Below are 8,466 nucleotides of genomic sequence, written 5' to 3'. Positions count from 1 at the left end.
TCATTTTTCATGAAATTAACATTGCAAATATCACCTTTTAATTAATTTATACACGCTTACATTGTTTTTTAATAACTTTTATGCCTTTTAAACCCATAAATAGCTGCCCCATGTCTGCCCCGTAACTGCCCCGTAACCACGGGGCTACTATGGGGCCTTGCGATTGCCAGGGTACCGACGGTAGTGGCCGTGCAATTAGAGTGCTAGACTAGCATGCCAATGATCCGGGTTCGATCCCGGGTACCGGCGGTCAAAATTTATAGCGCTCTAATCTCACAGTTTCACTGCCGAGCGGTAGTCCAGGTTTTTTCCCTCAAATGAGGTTTTCCCTCCCTTCGGCAAATGCGGTACAGGGGGCTGGGGGGTGGGAAGGGAACAAATCGTAAAGACCCGAAAGGGTATACGAGAGAAAAAAGTTTTAATAATATAAATACACAGTGAAATATAAAATATATAGTGACATTTGTATAGGCGATTTTTATTTCTAACTATATGAATCGTGCGATAGCGTAGTAGTAAAGTCGTAGGTTTAGTATGCGAGGGATTCCGAGTTCAAACCCAACCGTAGGTAGGAGCGGGGAATATTTCAAGTTAACAAAATCGATTTTTTCAAGCGTTGTTAAGTTAGGATTTATGAGTTAAGGTATAGCTAATAGAAAAATGAGTGTAAGATGCATTAATTACTTTTTTTTTGTATAATTTTCAATAACAACTGGCAACCCGGTCGCCATTGATTTGCCAATCTTGAGCCATTGTCCTTCATTATTATTTTTTTCGACTGAACCCGCCTCGTTATATATCCACGCGTCATACATAATTAAATTAATTAATTGAGTATGAAATGACATATATTTATTATATAATTGGCCAATATTAGTACTTAGCAAACCAGTCTGGGTCCATAATTGTGGGCCAAGATTACACGATCCCAAGATACCAATGCTTGGCCTATCAATGTTTGCTATTGTCGGTCCGCGTTATCATCCAAACGTCGGACCAATGATCGACCATTCAATTTGCCAATGACCGACCAGTATTGGCGATTGGCATACCAGGCTTGGACCAAGGCTCAACCAATACTAAAACCCTACGGGGGGGGGGGGGGGGGGGGGGGGGGGGGGGGGGGGGGCTATAAAAACATAACTGGATATTCTATACGGTCTTTTTCTCCGTGTGTGAGATTTCCCCCTCTCGTAATCCATCAGTAAGTCCGATCTTCCATCTCCACTGTTTCTCAACGTTTGCGCATTGTTTGGTCTTTTTTTTTCAGAGTAGGTAAGAACAGTAATAATATAATGTAATATAATGTAATAATATAATCCGTGATAATATGAGAATATGTAAATGATGAATGTCCATTTGAATGATTTTTTCTTTGTAGAAAGATAATGGAAAAAGTTTGTAAATCAAAACGCTTTTTCCTCGCATTTAAATCCTACGCATGCGCCATCCCCGCAACTAATCCGCACTAATTACATTTATGTCCGCCCGTCGGATTGAGCTATGGCTCTTTTCATTGGAACAATAATAATTTTACCATTACAGCTCGGAGCCTACTTGAGACTGTCCATAATTTTTTTTCTCATCATTATCATGCTTAATATCTTTCAGCTTTTTTCTGCATTAATTCTAGACTGATGCCTGTCAAAGCTATTTTTCCATGAATTTTCATGGGCTTCTATTATTAACTCAATGCGGGTATCCTAGGATTTCTCACTTCATTAACAATGTAAGTAAAAGTTGCCGAACGCTTCCTGATAAATTCCTGCTCACCATTCCATGAAAAATATTTTCAGTATAAGAAATTGCAAACTATCTCATGAATCACGATGTATTGTGTCGACAGAAGGGAAACTAATTTAAAATCAATTTCGTTCCTGAAAAACTGATAAGGTATAATGAAAAATAGATACATAAAAAAAAATGTTTTAAACATGCTTAGCTAATTTTCGAGAGGTTAATAGCGCCTTTTTTGATGCAATATTGTGACGATGATCTGCTGTAAACTAAAAGCTACCATACATTATTAAATGTTCAAATAAATCCTTGAGGTTTGGGAATGTTTACGGAGATTTCGGAGAATATTTTAATGGAGTATTTTTTTCATATGTTACATACTCACGGATTTTCCTCTATTAACGGTAAATCGTAACTTAATACTCCATTGGTCATGACGCGTTATATCGCATATCAAACTACTATAAAGCCATTTATGAAAAAATTTGGAAAACTTTAGTACTTAACTAACGAATGATATAATTCTACAACAATTTCGACGATAAATATCATTATTAATCAGTTACTACCCGTCAACATTCAGTATTCAAGTTTCAACGCAAAAATTGCATCCTCTCAGTGGAAATGTCGCTCAGTGCACTTGAAGTAGGATCAAAAATGGATCCAAACAAAATTAAAGCACGGTGAAAAACTGATCCAGTATTACTGAGATTAGATGACCTCAAATAATTTGCATCAGATTTTGTTTTGATCACCCTGAGCGCGATGTCAGCTGCTTCAAGGATCAGATGTTTTGAGGCCCATACGAGTCATATTTTCAAAGGTCCAATGTTTTATGGGCCAAATGTCTCGAGGGGCAGTTCAGAATCAATTATCTTGTTTGAAGGGCCAAGCAAATGTAAGGGTTGAATGTTCCAAAAATCCAATGCCTTAGAAGTCAAATGTATTACAATTGTTTATTGTCACAATATGACTATTTGTTTATAAACTCAGAGTCCTGAGTTCGAATGCAGCCGTCAGCAGAATAATTTTCCATAATGAGCTCGACTTTTTCTGCGGAAAAAACGTTGCTGCGTGATAAATAAGGTCAAGAATGATTGTAAAAAATTCTTGTAGGAAATTTAATGATCAATATATGTTAATGATCATTAGTAACACGACAGAATTCTAGAATTCTAGAATTTTCATGCTCTAATATACATGTTCCAAATCGTTGCGAGACAACCCAAGGAACTCATGGAACCACTCCATTTTCAATCGTAAGAAAAGTAGATGATTTCCTGTGTGTCCGAGAATTACTCTTAACTTTCGGAGAACATGCTCCTTGATGGTAATTCAAAAAAGCCTTGCACGGTCGACGTTGGTAAGTACAGCTAACGGAGTATTGGGTTTTATCAGCGAACGAAAGTGATAACATTAACTTATAATTTCTATGTTCATCGTTCATCGTGATTATGAGGTAGCATATGAACGTTGCTTCCAATTATCCTTAGAAATATTGTATGTTTGTACATCCCTGATTAGTGTCATTATTGCCTCTTTTAACTTTTAATACAAATGAGTTTTCTATTCGTTCCCTTAAGGTTTATGGACTTGCATGGGTCCTAATGACCGACGACACTGAAGACCTCTACCACCTGGCTGCTCAAGCTGTCCACAGGGCCATCGGCGACAACCGTAGACTCGTTAAAATCCATCCTCAACTTCATGGAGAAGCTGCCGTTGCTCAGGAGTTTCTTAACATTCCCATGGAATTTTCCTATGATGACATCATGCGAGTAAGTTTGGTATTTGTTCATTGCAATGAAATATTTAATCAGTAGATTCATCCCGAATTCTTACAATGTTTCTTTTGTAGTCGATCATAAGCACAGCCAGAGAAATCGAGGGGATTGACTTCACCAATGAATCTCATGTAGCGATGATTTTGAATTTCGGTGTGATTATCATCACTCCGAACGCCAAAATGATGAACGCACTCCACTATTTGTGGGGAATCATGCCAGAGGAGTATAGAGACCAATTTGGATCTCTAATGCGAAGATTCCACTCATGGTTGCTGAATGAAATGCCCCCTGACAGATTCACTCTCTATGGACGTGTTTCCGCATTTCATAACACAATCCTGACCCACGAAAGGAAGCTTCTTGGAATGAATGACCCTGCAGATGATCTTGGTACATTCTGATCATTGTTTGGTAGGGTATCGTTTCAATGTCTTATTCCTCGGCCAATCATTTTTGAATTTTCAATTATCGATCTCCCATAAGCAAATAATCCGGGTCCGTAACGCTCCTGTTTTCTTTGATTCTTAGAATAATTCTTCTCTTTCTATAAAAATGTGTGGCCGAGTTACACAAAGACTTACTTATAATTTGATAACTATTCTCTTCCCGTTCAGCTAAGACCTTAAAAACAATCGAGCAAGGGTACAACGGTCTTCATCGTATTGCTAATGCAGAGCATGTTGCGAATACAACAGTCCCAACGTTTGGTCTATGCATACCACAAACACAACTGTCTCGCTATTGGAGACTATTCCAAGAGGATAACTTCCTTTGGGCTGACGTATTCATCATTGGACGCCAAATCCAAATGAAGTATATACGTGACCTCTTACACAACAGCGATTATGTAAACGCTAAAGTAAAGTTACCTCCAGCAGAGGTAGAAATTAATCTTGAGAGACGACTCAATCGCCCAGACCGAGTCGCACTCCTCAACATAGGTGTAAATGCAATTGCAAGAGAGCAGCCTGCCCGAGAGCAGCCAAACGTCCAGCCAGCTGATAATGAAAATAATGATGATGACAACGAGTTCACAGGTAATGCCTGTCTTCCCTACTAATCCTACTTCAAGCTAACAGCTCCCGCTTTACCTAGGCATATTCATGCCATCATCAAACCCACGTATCAACCTAACACCCTTAAAAGTTCGTCAAAAATGATATTCAACAATTAATTCATTTATTCAGACAATGAATATCTTGAGGAAGATTTGGATGGAGAGCTCGATAATGTGGGTATGGAACGACCAGCGGAGGACGCGGCCAGGCCAGTGGAGGACGCGGCCAGACCAGCGGTTAATGACCAAGTAGGGCTTCCAGACGTCATTGCTGTGAGGTCTCGTTCAAGATGCATCAGGTGTGATGTTAACATGGTGGAATTTATTGGAGTACCATGTATGTGCCTGAATTTTTGTCAAGTCTGCCAAAATGAGGTTTGCATTGAAGCTGGTCGAGCAAATGATCGTGATCCACTGATGGCGCCTTGTCCACGCCGGAATTGTGGAGAACTGCTACATTATATCCAGAGGATATTTATTTCACGAGAAGATGGAGGAGGACACACTTGGGAATGCCACATTTGTCTCCTGAGGCCCATAGAATTACTAGCAAAACCGTGCAATCACTTGGCGGTTTGCGTCCCCTGCGGTGAACAGTGGCAAGAAACAAGGGACGGAGGGGATATTCGTTGCTCATTGTGTAATTCGCCTAGCACATATGCGAGAGTTCACGTGAGAGACGATGATCCTTTATATCCTCAGCCCTAACTTCAAAATACGGCATTTTCGAGGGGGTTTGAGTAGATTCAGTTTTTTTGTTGAAGCTTCTAGAGTTAAAGAGTTGGAGAGAAAACGTCAAAACGCTTTCTATAATTGATCAAAATTATTCTATAAAAAAATCCATGATATTTCTCTCTTTACCTATTCCTATCACAGTTATTTAGACGATACGTCAGCCACACTTGGACTTTGGAAGTATTTACTCGTTCCAGTCATTTCTAAGATATTTTGAGAAGTGTATTACCACATAGGGTAATTCTTTAATGTGCAGGTGAATTGCAATGGTTTTTTAATGCTTTATTATAGGGAAGGGTAATTCACCAGAGTTCGATTTTGGATATCAAATGGACACGTTCGTGAGATTTTTGTAAAAGTAAGATGAAAATATACACTTGATGATTGGAGACCGTTGGAATTGCAGAATTAGAGAATCATTTTCAATTGGCAATTTCAGTTATAAAGTCCCTGTCTTCAAATCGTTAAACGATTTTTCAACCCAACGACTCATATGTGACAATTGCTTTTGATCCTTTCTAGCTGTACGGCAACCATGGTTAATCTAAACGACTGATTAAAGTAATAAGAAGTGAGTTTAAGTGGAAATGTCATTGCCGGAGGATTAATGTTTTAATAAAAAAATCTGAATTCACTTCATTGCTGTTTTCTAAATCCTGTCCTGATGAATCTAATGGCCAACGAAGAAGAAAGAAAACAAATTAGTTGATATTTCATTACTTGAGTAATTAATTAATTCACCAGTAAAAACCTTAGCTTCTCCAGAATTCTAATATTATCGAAACGACTTATGAATAAAGGCCTCAAATTCAGCCGCGAAATTATAAAACGTGACCTCAATTTTCCATACTGATAAATATGAAATTGATCCGATAAGGAGGGACTTTAGGGGGAAATATGGAAATCGATTTTTTTTGTAAATTTCTTCGCACATTATTAGAATCTATCGATATTTTTTCCTCAAAATCCAACATTTCTACGATGAATTTGTAATCAACAAAGGAAAGAGTTTAGACTCACAACATTGTGACATTTCACTCCAGAAAAATTGCATTATAGTTTATTTCGTATAATTGTAGTCTCTATAAAATTGAAGTTTTAATGAATAATGTAATTATTTTTATATATAGAAAATATTATTGGATTAATCTTTTTCTCTATGCAATTTTTCCATTAAGGCCCGGATGGACCATCTATCGAACGTCATCTTTTGTTTAATTTCTATCTTGTTAGCCTAAAATAATCAAAATTTGGGATAAGATTTGTGTTGCGGAAACAACTCGAATGGTTATAAAAAGATAATGAAAAAAAAGAGGAAAAATTATTGAAGGGCGGACAAGAGCGATATTGAATGATAGAGATCTACCAAGTTTACAAAAAAAACAATAAAAAATACGCAGCATACCAAACCCTCCACTGCGTTGAGTGAGAGCTAGCTAATTACGCAATGGTAATTTTTCCTCTTTTTTTTCATTATCCTTTTATAACCATTCGAGTTGTTTCCGCAACACAAATCTTATCCCAAATTTTAATATATTTTAGGCTAACAAGATAGAATTTCAACAAAAGATGACGTTCGATAGATGGTCCATCCGGGCCTTAATCTGAAAATTGTATATGTTGTGAGACAGATTCATTTGATAATGAAATCTTAAGACAGGAAAGACGAAGTTAAAAGTTGCATTTTAAATTCTCGATCTCCAATATAAAACGGTATCAAGAAATCAGTATTAAGGTAATAAAGCAATTAAGATGAGTCAATTTGACTTCCAAATCAGATTTCGATAAATATCTTTGAATCTACAGGGGAATTTTTTTTGAAAGTGATATTCCAATCATAAAACAATAAGTAAAAATAATATTTAGGGACTAAAAGTATAAATTATCTGCTTGAGATAAAAGTCGAAAGAAGCAAAGTAGAATAACAAAGTAGAAGGTAAACATCATTCTAATTGCCCTTACCATTTTTTATGCTAAGTTTTAAATAAAAGTTGCAGAAACTAGTTTAAAAAGGGAAAAATACATTAGAAATGGAAGTATTGAATTATACATTCAGCTATACATTGAATTTAAACAGTATCAATTTACGCATTATTATTATTTATCCATTTTATCCATCGTCCTGCCATCTATCGGGTGTTTAAAGCAGAACTCGAGCATAGGAAGTAAACACCTACCTAAGTTCTATTACCGAAGGCCGAATCAGTTGATACATTACCTGCAAGGCAAGTCGTTTAGGATAACGATGCTGTCGATAACTCTCCTAGAAATCTGTTTTGTCTACCCTCTAATAAATGACGAAACTGTGCCTTTTCGTGACGGAAAAAATTAGGTCCGCTGCACTTTCGATACGGTGATGATTGAAGGGGGCACCACTTTAACACAATACGTATTGTACAAGTTGCATAATTTGCTCGTATAATTATTCTCAAATTACCCAACTTATCCATTATAAATATTCAAGAGTAACATACACTGAGGCTTGCATTTTCTAACCTGTATCTGAGTTGACGCATTGTGTTTTTGTCGCTCTTGATCTATCTATACTTAAAAATCGGGAAATCTGGCCTCAAGCCGCAAATTCGAGATCAAGGCTAACTCGGTATCTAGCCACGCGCGCCGCCACCGGACGGGTGCACTCGAGGAGAGTCGCCCCAACCCCGAGCAACAGGTTCGAACGGAACCACGCGACCGGCCGGCGTTAGTTTCCCTCGGGCCGTTAGAATAACCACGTCTGTGCCAAACAGTTTGTACAGCGAGCGACATCACATTCCTGCCCCCGAGGACTCGCACGGCATAAAAACTGCATTCCCGAGACTCCACGAGCACCCCGGTAAGTACCCGTGTGTTCAATTAAGTGCCAATAAGTGCGGGAAGTGTGATTTGCGGGTAATTAGATGTCGCGGGCACGAAAATTCGGAAATGGCGTCGCTACCTCACGATATGACGTCATACGGGAAACTCATGGTTGAGAAAGCCAAAAGGCCTCTCTCAACGGCTACCTATGCTCCCTAATGCTCCCTGATGCTCCCTCGTGTTACCCAACAGCTATCTAATCATTTTAAACAGGTTTTTGGAATTTAATTTCGCCACGAAATGGCGAAATATACGGGAGGAGGTGTTCCACGCGGCTCGGAATACCCCTCTCCC

This window comes from Fopius arisanus, unplaced genomic scaffold (genome assembly GCF_000806365.1).
Source record: "Fopius arisanus strain USDA-PBARC FA_bdor unplaced genomic scaffold, ASM80636v1 scaffold00089, whole genome shotgun sequence".
NCBI classification, from domain to species: Eukaryota; Metazoa; Arthropoda; class Insecta; order Hymenoptera; family Braconidae; genus Fopius; species Fopius arisanus.
Note: the sequence above shows the minus strand (reverse complement) of the source record.